Genomic DNA, 6,102 nt, shown 5'->3' with positions numbered 1-6,102 from the left:
CCCGTACGGATCCACCTGGTGATAAAATCACGGTATCGAACAGGTTGGAGAAGACCTCTGAGGTCATCGAGTCCGACCTGTGGCCCTACACCACCTTGTCTAGCAGACCATGGCACCGAGTGCCATGTTCAGTCTTTCCTTAAACACGTCCAGGTACGGTGGCTCCACCACCTCTTTCAGCAGCCCCTTTCGGTGTAATTGCCGCTTCTGTGAAGAAATTCTTCCTAACGTCCGACCTAAACCTCCCCTGGCGCAGCTTAAGACTTTGTCCCCTTGTCCTGTTGCTGATTCCCTGGGAGAAGAGCCTGACCCTGGGTCTCTTCCAGCCAAAGAATTCTGTGACACAATCAGAGAATTAAGATAGTCTACTAGACAAAATGACATGAACTTTTAAAAACCATTTTTTCTCCTTAATTTCTGTAATGAATGTTTGAAACCGGCAGCAGGAACTAAATAATATAGTTCCTTATTTGTTTTTCATCATTTTTTCCTTCCATAAATTTTCATCTGATCTTTTGGTCAGTTTTGGCCTCCCATCTAATTATGAGTGATCAACGGTAACTCCCAGGGGAAAGAGGCTTCCCCTTGAAACCTGCACTGCTTTTAATATTTGCTTAGCAATATGTGCCTGTTCCTGAGCCAAAACACTTAATCAATACATGTGACCGTGGCAGACTGAGCATAAATTTAGGCTTCCCTCCACATTCTTTGCACTGACCTCCTGTCCCCCTTGCTCTTTGACTCCTTTAGCTCAGCTACAGCTCTTTTCCTGACTTCTAAGCACAGTTTCCCAAAGCACTGACACGAACTGAAGTTCTCTGTTTAGTCTCTTATTTTTGTAAAATGAGTAAAGGCTTAACATATTTTACACAGATACTGTTGTCAAATGGTCAACACAGAAGTGGTTGTTCACATGCAGGTGTGTGCATGTACACCTGTCCTTGCACATGCAGGTGACATGAGGCTATATCCTTTTTAAGGTTCCCTTAAAAAGTCATGATGCTTCTCAGCCAAACCAGCAGAAGTGCTGGGATGACAGGAAGGAAACACACTGGAAATGCAAGAGCAATTCTTCTGATTCTTTTTAATAATAAGGAGGAATAAGCCTAGCATACACCTTAAGCTCTCAATGTTAAAGAATTTGAATAATTAATTAGTACCAAAAACTGCTGACTTTATTAATTGTGCACTGTTTCTGCTCTAACTGACAGCCAAACATGCCAATTGCATTAGAGTAAGTAGGATGGCCTCTAAATTATTGAAGTCAGTAATGATGTAACCTTAGCTGGGGAAGGCAGATGGCTCTGGAAACTGGAGAAAAATGCTATTGAAAAGCATCTTGAATTGTTTATCAGTTTGTCACTCATGGCAGCTGCATGACTTCATGTTTATTTGGCAGAGGAAATTACATCTTTGCAGAATTAAGGAACACTCAATTAAAACCCCAGTTTTGGTATTTAGTCAGGTCTTACATGATGATTAAAATTCAACTTTACTGCAGTGGTCTTGACCTTTTCACTCCAAACCCACTGTTTTTTGCATCAGAATGGCTTCTCAGACATTGATAGAGCCTGTATATCAGGAGGATTATAACCACAGCTCCACACTGACGCAGCCCAGCCTGATTTGTCCATGGAGACAAGCCTAATAGTGGCTACTAAGGTGTTATCTAAGCATCAGGAAACTCACTGGCCAAGACAGCCAGAGCAAGGACTTGTTCCTGGTGGGGTTATGCTGCCTGCTGCCTCTGCAGGGTGTTGCTGGGGCTGTGCAGTGTTTTCAGGCTGACTGACTGCTGATATCTCTGCTGCTTGTAAAGATCAGCAGGAGAACGACTGGGTGTAGCAGGGACAAAGTTTCCCAAGATAGAAGATAAAGGTCATAATTAGTGTTTGCAAGTGACTTGGTTGCTTTCTCCCTAGAACTGGAATGTCTCTTTCCCAGGATGCAGGCGGGGATGATCACCAGGATGGCAGTGAGGGCTCATTTCATCTTGCCATAGAAGTGGAATGTGTTGGCTTGGAGGGACTGCAATGGCCAGCTCTGTAAGGAGCTATTAAATCCTTAGAGTTACATCTGATATTGTCCCTGGCCCAGTTTTCTCAAAACCAAACCCACATGAGGGAGAAAACGAGATCATAGGTTAAAATCCTTATGAATGGCAGACTCTTTGACATAGCAGATTGTACATTCATTAGGATTTGCTAACATAAAGTCATACACAATTGAATTATTTGAACTGTTTCCTGACTTCCATGTCCTGCTCAACCATTAGTCTATACATTTCACACCTGAGTGAGCACAAACTGATCCCAGGGTTTTCCCAGTACACCATGGCTGAACCCTGTGCCCAGCAGCTGAATCTCCTTCATGCCCTCTCTAATCTTGACCAGGTAATGAGAGCTTTTATCATCTTTATCTTGGACATGGACTTCCCCCAGGGCCTCCCATAAATCAGAGCTCATGTATCAGCTTGTCCCAAGCACTCTGTGGTGTCAGCAGGACCATCTTACCAAAATCACCACTGATGTGTGGAAGTTTTCTGGTCTTTTGCAAGGCTGACTTCAAGCATGAAGACTTGTGTTTTTTTGAGTAATTGTGCTGCTTCTTTTGTGGTTCAGAGGCTCAGAAAGCTCAGGAGTCCCTCTCTGTTGCTTCCTAGCTCATTTGCTAGCACTGCTGATATTGGCAGATAGGTCTTGGCCCCACTAAATCTCTATATACTCATGCAGACAGATACAGGGTAGATTTGCAGCCTCTGCAAAATATCACCTATCTCCTGATTCATCTGGTCACCTAGGGACATAAGGTTTTAAAGAAAATTTTGGGTTTATCATTTCATTAAAACAACAAGGGCAAAAAGTAATTTTAGGGATAACCTGGAGCTGATTCCATTCTGCAGCATAGACTGTGGCTACCCTCTAGGCACAGGGTGAAGCTAGGGGCACAAGTGCTGGAAGAACTGCTGGTCCCAGGTCCACCATAGAATGAAGACAGTTAAAGTAAAACCCAAAACATCTGGCTAAACCAAGAATTACACCAAGGTTTCCTGCATGGCATCCTGGAGCTTGGATATACTTCTCTGTGTGACCTTGATCCCTGAGGATACAGAGTTTGGTGAGAGTAGAAGAGACCAAGACAAGCAGAGATGACAACTATATGAAACTGTGAATGACATCAGTGGTCAGATAAGACACGGATAAGTCCCTTTGAAAATCCTGAGCACCAAGCCTGTGCTGGTCTGAGCGAGGCAGGGAAACAGGAAAAGCTGCATACCTTGAGCAGCATGTAGGAGCATCTATCTTTGCCAACTTGTTCGACAAGCCATTGATGCAAATCATGGTTTCTGGTTCTCTTTGTGAGAACTGCTCCTGCCAAGTGCTGCAAACTGCTGTTGATGCACTGCTGCCATTTGGGCACCTTCCCTTGCACCTGCCACCACAGCCATCACACAGTGTCACCTTGGCCCCTGTGCTGTCCCAGGGGGAGCTTGCTGGGAGGTTTGGTGTGTTGACAACTGTCTTTCAAAGGCAGCTTTGTGTGAAGGGTGGTCACACAGGATGCACCCAAAATGGTGCAGAAGTGCCAGGAGGGTCACAGGAGGATGAGGAGGGGCAAGCAACTTTGGCAAGCATTGGCAAAGAGAGCAAGCAGAGGAAACTGGAGGAGGAAGGGAGATCCCAGCTAGCAAAATACTATGAGGGAGCTCAAATCATCCTGCAAAGGGGTGAAGAAATGCACTAAGAAATGCAAACACAGAGATAACTGGTAGAATGTGATCCAACACCCACCTTCAGGCACAGGGGAGTGGAAAATCTGCACTGGGAAATGCTCTGTACCCAGCTCCCACAAAGTCTTCCCTGGACACCCAGGTAATAACAGTGATGAAAACCCCATAAAGAGCAAATCAGATCACAGAAAACACACTGACAAAAATATATCACGCAAAATTTTTCCTGAAGACGGCGTGGCAAGGAAGAGAGATATGGCAAGGTTGTCTGTGGCTGTATGTGTCAGGTGTGGAAACACACAGTGGCATTTGCCAGCTGCTGATTATTAAGTCACATGGCAAGCCCTGTGCCTGGGCTATTTACACCAGCAGCTATGAAACAGGTTTGTTTTCATGCAGGTTATGAGACTGAGAGGGAGCACATGGTGTTATAACACATGCCTTTCCTTTCTGGGAGCATGGGAAGTGCTCAGCACAAGACATGCTGTAGGAAAGAAAATATCCCACATAACTGAAAAGTAGATCTGGAAAATATTTTCCCTGAATGGACTGGGCAGTCTTTTCCTGTTGTGATTAAGAGGGAAAGATTTTCTGATTTATTTTTTCTGAAGATTATTCATCAAGAGCTGTAGTGATAGGACAAGGAGTAATGGGTTCAAACTGAAAGAAGAGAGATTTAATTTAGATATACAGAAGAAATTCTTTACTGTGAGGGTGGTGAGGCACTGGAACAGGTTGCCCAGAGAAGTTATGGATGTCCAATGCCTGGGAGTGCCAAGGCCAGATTGGATGAGGCATTGAAAAAACTAGTGAGAAGTGTACCTGCACTCCTTCCTTATGGAGATGCACTTCTCATGCCTGGCAGTGCCCTGAGGAGTGTGCTTTATGCAACTGAAGGGGTTGGCTTGTTTTTTCTCTGCAAAAGCCAGATCCACCCCAGGAAAATCCAGCAGTGAGGCTCCTTCCCATGGCTCAAAAGATGGGAAGAAGAGGTTTAATGTCCACTGGGAGGTTGGTGCTCTTTTGCTCCAAACATAGGGTATGCCCAGTCTGGATCCTGTCTCCATCCCTTCCTCCATCCCACAGGTGTAGGGACATGGTACCTGGAACTAAACATCAGTGACTGCTCCCTGGCAAGCAGGAGCCAGGACAGGTTGAGCAAAACTGGAAGTGCATGGGGGGTTTCCCTGCTTCCAGAAGCAGAGCATCAAACTTTCCTGTTGAAAGTGAAATAACCTTGTTATTTTTATGGTCAGTTACCCAAAGGGCAAAGCAGGATGAAGTGCAGCTACTAAACCAAAGGTGAGGTGAAGACTCAGTGCCTGCTGAATGGGTTAAGAAGCAAACAGTTGAGAAAGCCTTATCTGTCTTTTGAGTTGGCCTCCCAAAACTCAGACTGTGCATGGCTTTCTATTCAAAGAATTTTGCTGCTGCTCTGACTTGCACTATATCATCTGCTCTCACAAACAAACCAATTTAACTACACAGACAGGCTGTTTAATCGCTCTTCCTGGCATGCTGACAGTTCCTGCATGTGCAGATGAGTTGTGTCTCAGCTTTGCCAATGCAAATGTTCTGTCCTCCAAATTTCCATGCTTTATTTTTGTCTGAAGATGCTCAGTGGATTCATATTCAATTGTTACATTTTTGCTTTCTCTATACTCTGTGTCTAGATGCCTAAAAGCACAGTGCTATTTTATGAATCAGGCTTGGTGTATCAATGTATAGCAGAGCCGTGAGTTGTGGTTTTCTCTGAACATCTACTTTTGTTGTTCATTGTAGCTCTCCAAAAATCGTGATCAAAGCAATGAATGCTGGCATACACACTGAAAGAGAGTGCATTGGCTGTTTTTGTAAGGAACAATTGAGAGCAGCTTGCTTTGAAGTGAATTTTGTCAGATTTTAAAAGGTAATTTGTTACTTGTGAAGATTTAAAAAATCCAAAATTAATGTCAGGGTTGAAAGAGAAACAAATACATATCTTTTACCAACATGATTTTACAGAACACTTACATTGAAAAGGAAAGAGAAATAGGAAAAATAATAGCATTACAGTGGAGGAATTATGTTGCATACATTTTCTGTATTGGACAAAATTAATTCTAAAACAGCTGCATTCTAAATACACTCACAAAAATCAGTCTGACTTCTGACAGAGGGGAGTCTGAAGTTAGAAGTTTATATATACAATTAACATGAAGCCAGTCAGTGCTAAGAAAATCTTCAGCTCCTGGTCATCACACCTCTATTTAATAACCTGTAGCTGCTCTCCTGGGCAGTGCCTCTCTGATGTGGTGCAGGGAGGGCCCAGACTCTCCTGGCCTACAGCCAGCGGGTCAAACTGTTTTTAACTGGGACTTTATCAGCTCTTG

Source organism: Pseudopodoces humilis, chromosome 15 (assembly GCF_049639895.1).
Source record: "Pseudopodoces humilis isolate 2021_Gansu_Grassland_sample_001 chromosome 15, ASM4963989v1, whole genome shotgun sequence".
Lineage (NCBI taxonomy): Eukaryota > Metazoa > Chordata > Aves > Passeriformes > Paridae > Pseudopodoces > Pseudopodoces humilis.
Note: the sequence above shows the minus strand (reverse complement) of the source record.